The sequence below is a fragment of the Micropterus salmoides genome, unplaced genomic scaffold (genome assembly GCF_014851395.1).
Source record: "Micropterus salmoides isolate LMB-PRFRI ecotype aquatic unplaced genomic scaffold, ASM1485139v1 Ms_hic_scaffold_2441, whole genome shotgun sequence".
Classification (NCBI taxonomy): Eukaryota; Metazoa; Chordata; class Actinopteri; order Centrarchiformes; family Centrarchidae; genus Micropterus; species Micropterus salmoides.
The window spans coordinates 26,031-38,408 of NW_024041642.1; the positions used below are offsets into that span (position 1 = coordinate 26,031).

A 12,378-nucleotide genomic window follows, 5' to 3' on the forward strand; every position below is an offset into this window, starting at 1 on the left:
AGTTGACATGGAACTGAGCACGTTTAAACTTTGCGTTTTTCCAAACATTTTGAAATTTCTCTTCCCTGTTAGCTTAAGAGTTTACAGTTCACGGTCACGCTGGTGGTGACTGAAGGTCGTGACTGATGCGCTGCTCAATAACAACAATGTATCTGCACAGCAAATGCTCACATAAAGGCTACAATTAACTTTAGATACTTTTATGTCCTGACCCAATACTGAGGCAATGTCAAAAGAGTGGGAGCCAAGGTTGAGGCAAACACAAGACTAAGAACATAACTATAACAAAGAAATAATAATACAGTGTATGTGGTAGTCTGTTTTGTCAGTGTGTGAACATATGTGTGCATGGGTGTGTAAAGTATGGTGTCCGAGATTTATGTTGGATAGTGTTAAAGAAACAACGGTAAATGGGACTGTGAACAGCGTAAGAACATCTAAGCTGAGTCAGAGCGATGCGGGACTTCTTTGCATATCGCTATATCACACAGTCTTCGTAGTTGGATGCAATTGCTCAGTTGACATGGAACTGAGCACGTTTGTGTATTTTTTTTCATAGATTCACACAGTCTTCGTAGTTGGACAGTTCAGTCTTGACCTCTGAAACAATAATTGACAAAACAGTCTTAACAAAATGTCCGTCTATTTGCTTGTTCCGGAGCTTTCCGCTATATCACACAGTCTTCGTAGTTGGATGCAATTGCTCAGTTGACATGGAACTGAGCACGTTTAAACTTTGCGTTTTTCCAAACATTTTGAAATTTCTCTTCCCTGTTAGCTTAAGAGTTTACAGTTCACGGTCACGCTGGTGGTGACTGAAGGTCGTGACTGATGCGCTGCTCAATAACAACAATGTATCTGCACAGCAAATGCTCACATAAAGGCTACAATTAACTTTAGATACTTTTATGTCCTGACCCAATACTGAGGCAATGTCAAAAGAGTGGGAGCCAAGGTTGAGGCAAACACAAGACTAAGAACATAACTATAACAAAGAAATAATAATACAGTGTATGTGGTAGTCTGTTTTGTCAGTGTGTGAACATATGTGTGCATGGGTGTGTAAAGTATGGTGTCCGAGATTTATGTTGGATAGTGTTAAAGAAACAACGGTAAATGGGACTGTGAACAGCGTAAGAACATCTAAGCTGAGTCAGAGCGATGCGGGACTTCTTTGCATATCGCTATATCACACAGTCTTCGTAGTTGGATGCAATTGCTCAGTTGACATGGAACTGAGCACGTTTGTGTATTTTTTTCATAGATTCACACAGTCTTCGTAGTTGGACAGTTCAGTCTTGACCTCTGAAACAATAATTGACAAAACAGTCTTAACAAAATGTCCGTCTATTTGCTTGTTCCGGAGCTTTCCGCTATATCACACAGTCTTCGTAGTTGGATGCAATTGCTCAGTTGACATGGAACTGAGCACGTTTAAACTTTGCGTTTTTCCAAACATTTGAAATTTCTCTTCCCTGTTAGCTTAAGAGTTTACAGTTCACGGTCACGCTGGTGGTGACTGAAGGTCGTGACTGATGCGCTGCTCAATAACAACAATGTATCTGCACAGCAAATGCTCACATAAAGGCTACAATTAACTTTAGATACTTTTATGTCCTGACCCAATACTGAGGCAATGTCAAAAGAGTGGGAGCCAAGGTTGAGGCAAACACAACACTAAGAACATAACTATAACAAAGAAATAATAATACAGTGTATGTGGTAGTCTGTTTTGTCAGTGTGTGAACATATGTGTGCATGGGTGTGTAAAGTATGGTGTCCGAGATTTATGTTGGATAGTGTTAAAGAAACAACGGTAAATGGGACTGATGGTGGACTGAGCACAGCTCTGTGGCAATCACAGATGCTCAACCTGTAATGTGATACAGCTTCACAAGAGAAGTGCTGCTTTTGTAAGAATCACAGTTGTCTGCATCAGGTGTATTTTTTTTTCATAGATTGACGAGATACCTTTTACCAATATGGCGGCACTATTTATCCTGCCCACTGTGTTGTCATTTGGTTTTAAAACACCTGCCCCGTGTGAGGCTTGAACTCACGACCTTCAGATTATGAGACTGACGCGCTGCCTACTGCGCCAACGAGGCCTGAAAAACAGTGCATTCTGATATTCAGCTGTGACCATGCAGTTAGAGCTCTTCTCACAGACTAAAAGGTGAGCGATAACCCTTCAGCTGGACAGTTCAGTCTTGACCTCTGAAACAATAATTGACAAAACAGTCTTAACAAAACGTCCATCTATTTGCTTGTTCCGGAGCTTTCCGCTATATCACACAGTCTTCGTAGTTGGATGCAATTGCTCAGTTGACATGGAACTGAGCACGTTTGTGTATTTTTTTTCATAGATTCACACAGTCTTCATAGTTGGACAGTTCAGTCTTGACCTCTGAAACAATAATTGACAAAACAGTCTTAACAAAATGTCCGTCTATTTGCTTGTTCCGGAGCTTTCCGCTATATCACACAGTCTTCGTAGTTGGATGCAATTGCTCAGTTGACATGGAACTGAGCACGTTTAAACTTTGCGTTTTTCCAAACATTTTGAAATTTCTCTTCCCTGTTAGCTTAAGAGTTTACAGTTCACGGTCACGCTGGTGGTGACTGAAGGTCGTGACTGATGCGCTGCTCAATAACAACAATGTATCTGCACAGCAAATGCTCACATAAAGGCTACAATTAACTTTAGATACTTTTATGTCCTGACCCAATACTGAGGCAATGTCAAAAGAGTGGGAGCCAAGGTTGAGGCAAACACAAGACTAAGAACATAACTATAACAAAGAAATAATAATACAGTGTATGTGGTAGTCTGTTTTGTCAGTGTGTGAACATATGTGTGCATGGGTGTGTAAAGTATGGTGTCCGAGATTTATGTTGGATAGTGTTAAAGAAACAACGGTAAATGGGACTGTGAACAGCGTAAGAACATCTAAGCTGAGTCAGAGCGATGCGGGACTTCTTTGCATATCGCTATATCACACAGTCTTCGTAGTTGGATGCAATTGCTCAGTTGACATGGAACTGAGCACGTTTGTGTATTTTTTTTCATAGATTCACACAGTCTTCGTAGTTGGACAGTTCAGTCTTGACCTCTGAAACAATAATTGACAAAACAGTCTTAACAAAATGTCCGTCTATTTGCTTGTTCCGGAGCTTTCCGCTATATCACACAGTCTTCGTAGTTGGATGCAATTGCTCAGTTGACATGGAACTGAGCACGTTTAAACTTTGCGTTTTTCCAAACATTTTGAAATTTCTCTTCCCTGTTAGCTTAAGAGTTTACAGTTCACGGTCACGCTGGTGGTGACTGAAGGTCGTGACTGATGCGCTGCTCAATAACAACAATGTATCTGCACAGCAAATGCTCACATAAAGGCTACAATTAACTTTAGATACTTTTATGTCCTGACCCAATACTGAGGCAATGTCAAAAGAGTGGGAGCCAAGGTTGAGGCAAACACAAGACTAAGAACATAACTATAACAAAGAAATAATAATACAGTGTATGTGGTAGTCTGTTTTGTCAGTGTGTGAACATATGTGTGCATGGGTGTGTAAAGTATGGTGTCCGAGATTTATGTTGGATAGTGTTAAAGAAACAACGGTAAATGGGACTGTGAACAGCGTAAGAACATCTAAGCTGAGTCAGAGCGATGCGGGACTTCTTTGCATATCGCTATATCACACAGTCTTCGTAGTTGGATGCAATTGCTCAGTTGACATGGAACTGAGCACGTTTGTGTATTTTTTTTCATAGATTCACACAGTCTTCGTAGTTGGACAGTTCAGTCTTGACCTCTGAAACAATAATTGACAAAACAGTCTTAACAAAATGTCCGTCTATTTGCTTGTTCCGGAGCTTTCCGCTATATCACACAGTCTTCGTAGTTGGATGCAATTGCTCAGTTGACATGGAACTGAGCACGTTTAAACTTTGCGTTTTTCCAAACATTTTGAAATTTCTCTTCCCTGTTAGCTTAAGAGTTTACAGTTCACGGTCACGCTGGTGGTGACTGAAGGTCGTGACTGATGCGCTGCTCAATAACAACAATGTATCTGCACAGCAAATGCTCACATAAAGGCTACAATTAACTTTAGATACTTTTATGTCCTGACCCAATACTGAGGCAATGTCAAAAGAGTGGGAGCCAAGGTTGAGGCAAACACAACACTAAGAACATAACTATAACAAAGAAATAATAATACAGTGTATGTGGTAGTCTGTTTTGTCAGTGTGTGAACATATGTGTGCATGGGTGTGTAAAGTATGGTGTCCGAGATTTATGTTGGATAGCGTTAAAGAAACAACGGTAAATGGGACTGATGGTGGACTGAGCACAGCTCTGTGGCAATCACAGATGCTCAACCTGTAATGTGATACAGCTTCACAAGAGAAGTGCTGCTTTTGTAAGAATCACAGTTGTCTGCATCAGGTGTATTTTTTTTCATAGATTGACGAGATACCTTTTACCAATATGGCGGCACTATTTATCCTGCCCACTGTGTTGTCATTTGGTTTTAAAACACCTGCCCCGTGTGAGGCTTGAACTCACGACCTTCAGATTATGAGACTGACGCGCTGCCTACTGCGCCAACGAGGCCTGAAAAACAGTGCATTCTGATATTCAGCTGTGACCATGCAGTTAGAGCTCTTCTCACAGACTAAAAGGTGAGCCATAACCCTTCAGCTGGACAGTTCAGTCTTGACCTCTGAAACAATAATTGACAAAACAGTCTTAACAAAACGTCCATCTATTTGCTTGTTCCGGAGCTTTCCGCTATATCACACAGTCTTCGTAGTTGGATGCAATTGCTCAGTTGACATGGAACTGAGCACGTTTGTGTATTTTTTTTCATAGATTCACACAGTCTTCGTAGTTGGACAGTTCAGTCTTGACCTCTGAAACAATAATTGACAAAACAGTCTTAACAAAATGTCCGTCTATTTGCTTGTTCCGGAGCTTTCCGCTATATCACACAGTCTTCGTAGTTGGATGCAATTGCTCAGTTGACATGGAACTGAGCACGTTTAAACTTTGCGTTTTTCCAAACATTTTGAAATTTCTCTTCCCTGTTAGCTTAAGAGTTTACAGTTCACGGTCACGCTGGTGGTGACTGAAGGTCGTGACTGATGCGCTGCTCAATAACAACAATGTATCTGCACAGCAAATGCTCACATAAAGGCTACAATTAACTTTAGATACTTTTATGTCCTGACCCAATACTGAGGCAATGTCAAAAGAGTGGGAGCCAAGGTTGAGGCAAACACAAGACTAAGAACATAACTATAACAAAGAAATAATAATACAGTGTATGTGGTAGTCTGTTTTGTCAGTGTGTGAACATATGTGTGCATGGGTGTGTAAAGTATGGTGTCCGAGATTTATGTTGGATAGTGTTAAAGAAACAACGGTAAATGGGACTGTGAACAGCGTAAGAACATCTAAGCTGAGTCAGAGCGATGCGGGACTTCTTTGCATATCGCTATATCACACAGTCTTCGTAGTTGGATGCAATTGCTCAGTTGACATGGAACTGAGCACGTTTGTGTATTTTTTTTCATAGATTCACACAGTCTTCGTAGTTGGACAGTTCAGTCTTGACCTCTGAAACAATAATTGACAAAACAGTCTTAACAAAATGTCCGTCTATTTGCTTGTTCCGGAGCTTTCCGCTATATCACACAGTCTTCGTAGTTGGATGCAATTGCTCAGTTGACATGGAACTGAGCACGTTTAAACTTTGCGTTTTTCCAAACATTTTGAAATTTCTCTTCCCTGTTAGCTTAAGAGTTTACAGTTCACGGTCACGCTGGTGGTGACTGAAGGTCGTGACTGATGCGCTGCTCAATAACAACAATGTATCTGCACAGCAAATGCTCACATAAAGGCTACAATTAACTTTAGATACTTTTATGTCCTGACCCAATACTGAGGCAATGTCAAAAGAGTGGGAGCCAAGGTTGAGGCAAACACAAGACTAAGAACATAACTATAACAAAGAAATAATAATACAGTGTATGTGGTAGTCTGTTTTGTCAGTGTGTGAACATATGTGTGCATGGGTGTGTAAAGTATGGTGTCCGAGATTTATGTTGGATAGTGTTAAAGAAACAACGGTAAATGGGACTGATGGTGGACTGAGCACAGCTCTGTGGCAATCACAGATGCTCAACCTGTAATGTGATACAGCTAGTATTGTAAGAATCACAGTTGTCTGCATCAGGTGTATTTTTTTTCATAGATTGACGAGATACCTTTTACCAATATGGCGGCACTATTTATCCTGCCCACTGTGTTGTCATTTGGTTTTAAAACACCTGCCCCGTGTGAGGCTTGAACTCACGACCTTCAGATTATGAGACTGACGCGCTGCCTACTGCGCCAACGAGGCCTGAAAAACAGTGCATTCTGATATTCAGCTGTGACCATGCAGTTAGAGCTCTTCTCACAGACTAAAAGGTGAGCCATAACCCTTCAGCTGGACAGTTCAGTCTTGACCTCTGAAACAATAATTGACAAAACAGTCTTAACAAAACGTCCATCTATTTGCTTGTTCCGGAGCTTTCCGCTATATCACACAGTCTTCGTAGTTGGATGCAATTGCTCAGTTGACATGGAACTGAGCACGTTTGTGTATTTTTTTTCATAGATTCACACAGTCTTCGTAGTTGGACAGTTCAGTCTTGACCTCTGAAACAATAATTGACAAAACAGTCTTAACAAAATGTCCGTCTATTTGCTTGTTCCGGAGCTTTCCGCTATATCACACAGTCTTCGTAGTTGGATGCAATTGCTCAGTTGACATGGAACTGAGCACGTTTAAACTTTGCGTTTTTCCAAACATTTTGAAATTTCTCTTCCCTGTTAGCTTAAGAGTTTACAGTTCACGGTCACGCTGGTGGTGACTGAAGGTCGTGACTGATGCGCTGCTCAATAACAACAATGTATCTGCACAGCAAATGCTCACATAAAGGCTACAATTAACTTTAGATACTTTTATGTCCTGACCCAATACTGAGGCAATGTCAAAAGAGTGGGAGCCAAGGTTGAGGCAAACACAACACTAAGAACATAACTATAACAAAGAAATAATAATACAGTGTATGTGGTAGTCTGTTTTGTCAGTGTGTGAACATATGTGTGCATGGGTGTGTAAAGTATGGTGTCCGAGATTTATGTTGGATAGTGTTAAAGAAACAACGGTAAATGGGACTGATGGTGGACTGAGCACAGCTCTGTGGCAATCACAGATGCTCAACCTGTAATGTGATACAGCTTCACAAGAGAAGTGCTGCTTTTGTAAGAATCACAGTTGTCTGCATCAGGTGTATTTTTTTTCATAGATTGACGAGATACCTTTTACCAATATGGCGGCACTATTTATCCTGCCCACTGTGTTGTCATTTGGTTTTAAAACACCTGCCCCGTGTGAGGCTTGAACTCACGACCTTCAGATTATGAGACTGACGCGCTGCCTACTGCGCCAACGAGGCCTGAAAAACAGTGCATTCTGATATTCAGCTGTGACCATGCAGTTAGAGCTCTTCTCACAGACTAAAAGGTGAGCCATAACCCTTCAGCTGGACAGTTCAGTCTTGACCTCTGAAACAATAATTGACAAAACAGTCTTAACAAAACGTCCATCTATTTGCTTGTTCCGGAGCTTTCCGCTATATCACACAGTCTTCGTAGTTGGATGCAATTGCTCAGTTGACATGGAACTGAGCACGTTTGTGTATTTTTTTTCATAGATTCACACAGTCTTCGTAGTTGGACAGTTCAGTCTTGACCTCTGAAACAATAATTGACAAAACAGTCTTAACAAAATGTCCGTCTATTTGCTTGTTCCGGAGCTTTCCGCTATATCACACAGTCTTCGTAGTTGGATGCAATTGCTCAGTTGACATGGAACTGAGCACGTTTAAACTTTGCGTTTTTCCAAACATTTTGAAATTTCTCTTCCCTGTTAGCTTAAGAGTTTACAGTTCACGGTCACGCTGGTGGTGACTGAAGGTCGTGACTGATGCGCTGCTCAATAACAACAATGTATCTGCACAGCAAATGCTCACATAAAGGCTACAATTAACTTTAGATACTTTTATGTCCTGACCCAATACTGAGGCAATGTCAAAAGAGTGGGAGCCAAGGTTGAGGCAAACACAAGACTAAGAACATAACTATAACAAAGAAATAATAATACAGTGTATGTGGTAGTCTGTTTTGTCAGTGTGTGAACATATGTGTGCATGGGTGTGTAAAGTATGGTGTCCGAGATTTATGTTGGATAGTGTTAAAGAAACAACGGTAAATGGGACTGTGAACAGCGTAAGAACATCTAAGCTGAGTCAGAGCGATGCGGGACTTCTTTGCATATCGCTATATCACACAGTCTTCGTAGTTGGATGCAATTGCTCAGTTGACATGGAACTGAGCACGTTTGTGTATTTTTTTTCATAGATTCACACAGTCTTCGTAGTTGGACAGTTCAGTCTTGACCTCTGAAACAATAATTGACAAAACAGTCTTAACAAAATGTCCGTCTATTTGCTTGTTCCGGAGCTTTCCGCTATATCACACAGTCTTCGTAGTTGGATGCAATTGCTCAGTTGACATGGAACTGAGCACGTTTAAACTTTGCGTTTTTCCAAACATTTTGAAATTTCTCTTCCCTGTTAGCTTAAGAGTTTACAGTTCACCGTCACGCTGGTGGTGACTGAAGGTCGTGACTGATGCGCTGCTCAATAACAACAATGTATCTGCACAGCAAATGCTCACATAAAGGCTACAATTAACTTTAGATACTTTTATGTCCTGACCCAATACTGAGGCAATGTCAAAAGAGTGGGAGCCAAGGTTGAGGCAAACACAAGACTAAGAACATAACTATAACAAAGAAATATAATACAGTGTATGTGGTAGTCTGTTTTGTCAGTGTGTGAACATATGTGTGCATGGGTGTGTAAAGTATGGTGTCCGAGATTTATGTTGGATAGTGTTAAAGAAACAACGGTAAATGGGACTGATGGTGGACTGAGCACAGCTCTGTGGCAATCACAGATGCTCAACCTGTAATGTGATACAGCTTCACAAGAGAAGTGCTGCTTTTGTAAGAATCACAGTTGTCTGCATCAGGTGTATTTTTTTTTCATAGATTGACGAGATACCTTTTACCAATATGGCGGCACTATTTATCCTGCCCACTGTGTTGTCATTTGGTTTTAAAACACCTGCCCCGTGTGAGGCTTGAACTCACGACCTTCAGATTATGAGACTGACGCGCTGCCTACTGCGCCAACGAGGCCTGAAAAACAGTGCATTCTGATATTCAGCTGTGACCATGCAGTTAGAGCTCTTCTCACAGACTAAAAGGTGAGCCATAACCCTTCAGCTGGACAGTTCAGTCTTGACCTCTGAAACAATAATTGACAAAACAGTCTTAACAAAACGTCCATCTATTTGCTTGTTCCGGAGCTTTCCGCTATATCACACAGTCTTCGTAGTTGGATGCAATTGCTCAGTTGACATGGAACTGAGCACGTTTGTGTATTTTTTTTCATAGATTCACACAGTCTTCATAGTTGGACAGTTCAGTCTTGACCTCTGAAACAATAATTGACAAAACAGTCTTAACAAAATGTCCGTCTATTTGCTTGTTCCGGAGCTTTCCGCTATATCACACAGTCTTCGTAGTTGGATGCAATTGCTCAGTTGACATGGAACTGAGCACGTTTAAACTTTGCGTTTTCCAAACATTTTGAAATTTCTCTTCCCTGTTAGCTTAAGAGTTTACAGTTCACGGTCACGCTGGTGGTGACTGAAGGTCGTGACTGATGCGCTGCTCAATAACAACAATGTATCTGCACAGCAAATGCTCACATAAAGGCTACAATTAACTTTAGATACTTTTATGTCCTGACCCAATACTGAGGCAATGTCAAAAGTGGGAGCCAAGGTTGAGGCAAACACAAGACTAAGAACATAACTATAACAAAGAAATAATAATACAGTGTATGTGGTAGTCTGTTTTGTCAGTGTGTGAACATATGTGTGCATGGGTGTGTAAAGTATGGTGTCCGAGATTTATGTTGGATAGCGTTAAAGAAACAACGGTAAATGGGACTGATGGTGGACTGAGCACAGCTCTGTGGCAATCACAGATGCTCAACCTGTAATGTGATACAGCTTCACAAGAGAAGTGCTGCTTTTGTAAGAATCACAGTTGTCTGCATCAGGTGTATTTTTTTTTTCATAGATTGACAGATACCTTTTACCAATATGGCGGCACTATTTATCCTGCCCACTGTGTTGTCATTTGGTTTTAAAACACCTGCCCCGTGTGAGGCTTGAACTCACGACCTTCAGATTATGAGACTGACGCGCTGCCTACTGCGCCAACGAGGCCTGAAAAACAGTGCATTCTGATATTCAGCTGTGACCATGCAGTTAGAGCTCTTCTCACAGACTAAAAGGTGAGCCATAACCCTTCAGCTGGACAGTTCAGTCTTGACCTCTGAAACAATAATTGACAAAACAGTCTTAACAAAACGTCCATCTATTTGCTTGTTCCGGAGCTTTCCGCTATATCACCAGTCTTCGAGTTGGATGCAATTGCTCAGTTGACATGGAACTGAGCACGTTTGTGTATTTTTTTTCATAGATTCACACAGTCTTCGTAGTTGGACAGTTCAGTCTTGACCTCTGAAACAATAATTGACAAACAGTCTTAACAAAATGTCCGTCTATTTGCTTGTTCCGGAGCTTTCCGCTATATCACACAGTCTTCGTAGTTGGATGCAATTGCTCAGTTGACATGGAACTGAGCACGTTTAAACTTTGCGTTTTTCCAAACATTTTGAAATTTCTCTTCCCTGTTAGCTTAAAGTTTACAGTTCACGGTCACGCTGGTGGTGACTGAAGGTCGTGACTGATGCGCTGCTCAATAACAACATATGTATCTGCACAGCAAATGCTCACATAAGGCTACAATTAACTTTAGATACTTTTATGTCTGACCCAATACTGAGGCAATGTCAAAAGAGTGGGAGCCAAGGTTGAGGCAAACAAGATAAGAACATAACTATAACAAAGATAATAATACGTGGTATGTGGTAGTCTGTTTTGTCAGTGTGTGAACATAGTGTGCATGGTGTAAGTATGGTGTCCGAGATTTATGTTGGATAGTTTAAAGAAACAACGGTAAATGGGACTGTGAACAGCGTAAGAACATCTACTGAGTCAGAGCGATGCGGGACTTCTTTGCATATCGCTATATCACACAGTCTTCGTAGTTGGATGCAATTGCTCAGTTGACATGGAACTGAGCCGTTTGTGTATTTTTTTCATATTCACACAGTCTTCGTAGTTGGAAGTTCAGTCTTGACCTCTGAAACAATAATGACAAAACAGTCTTAACAAAATGTCCGTCTATTTGCTTGTTCCGGAGCTTTCCGCTATATCACACAGTCTTCGTAGTTGGATCAATTGCTCAGTTTACATGGAACTGAGCACGTTTAAACTTTGCGTTTTTCCAAACATTTGAAATTTCTCTTCCCTGTTAGCTTAAGAGTTTACAGTTCCGGTCCGCTGGTGGTGACTGAAGGTCGTGACTGTGCGCTGCTCAATAACAACAGGTATCTGCACAGCAAATGCTCACATAAAGGCTACAATTAACTTTAGATACTTTTATGTCCTGACCCATACTGAGGCAATGTCAAGAGTGGGAGCCAAGGTTGAGGCAAACACAGACTAAGAACATAACTATAACAAAGAAATAATATACGTGTATGTGGTAGTCTGTTTGTCAGTGTGTGAACATATGTGTGCATGGGTGTGTAAAGTATGGTGTCCGAGATTATGTTGGATAGTGTTAAAGAAACAACGGTAAATGGGACTGATGGTGGACTGAGCAGCTCTGTGGCAATCACAGATGCTCAACCTGTAATGTATACAGCTTCACAAGAGAAGTGCTGCTTTTGTAAGAATCACAGTTGTCTGCATCAGGTGTATTTTTTTTTCATAGATTGACGAGATACCTTTACCAATATGGCGCACTATTTATCCTGCCCCTGTGTCATTTGGTTTTAAAACACCTGCCCCGTGTGAGGCTTGAACTCACGACCTTCAGATTATGAGACTGACGCGCTGCCTACTGCGCCAACGAGGCCTGAAAAACAGTGCTTCTGATATTCAGCTGTGACCATGCAGTTAGAGCTCTTCTCACAGACTAAAAGTGAGCCATAACCCTTCAGCTGGACAGTTCGTCTTGACCTCTGAAACATAATTGACAAAACAGTCTAACAAAACGTCCATCTATTTGCTTGTTCGGAGCTTTCCGCTATATCACACAGTCTTCGTA

The 12,378-nt window shown here is 41.1% G+C and overlaps 7 non-coding genes across 7 annotated transcripts; all 7 read right to left on the minus strand.

The window, feature by feature from the left end:
- Positions 1 to 2,035: 2,035 nt before the first annotated feature.
- Positions 2,036 to 2,108, minus strand: trnam-cau. The gene has a single exon. It is a non-coding gene; the product is annotated as a tRNA-Met (tRNA).
- Positions 2,109 to 4,549: 2,441 nt separating this feature from the next.
- trnam-cau lies at positions 4,550 to 4,622 on the minus strand. The gene has a single exon. It is a non-coding gene; the product is annotated as a tRNA-Met (tRNA).
- Positions 4,623 to 6,341: 1,719 nt separating this feature from the next.
- trnam-cau lies at positions 6,342 to 6,414 on the minus strand. Its single transcript has one exon. It is a non-coding gene; the product is annotated as a tRNA-Met (tRNA).
- Positions 6,415 to 7,443: 1,029 nt separating this feature from the next.
- On the minus strand, positions 7,444 to 7,516 carry trnam-cau. Its single transcript has one exon. It is a non-coding gene; the product is annotated as a tRNA-Met (tRNA).
- Positions 7,517 to 9,251: 1,735 nt separating this feature from the next.
- trnam-cau lies at positions 9,252 to 9,324 on the minus strand. Its single transcript has one exon. It is a non-coding gene; the product is annotated as a tRNA-Met (tRNA).
- A 1,027-nt stretch (positions 9,325 to 10,351) lies between these two features.
- Positions 10,352 to 10,424, minus strand: trnam-cau. Its single transcript has one exon. It is a non-coding gene; the product is annotated as a tRNA-Met (tRNA).
- Positions 10,425 to 12,113: 1,689 nt separating this feature from the next.
- Positions 12,114 to 12,186, minus strand: trnam-cau. Its single transcript has one exon. It is a non-coding gene; the product is annotated as a tRNA-Met (tRNA).
- Positions 12,187 to 12,378: the final 192 nt, after the last annotated feature.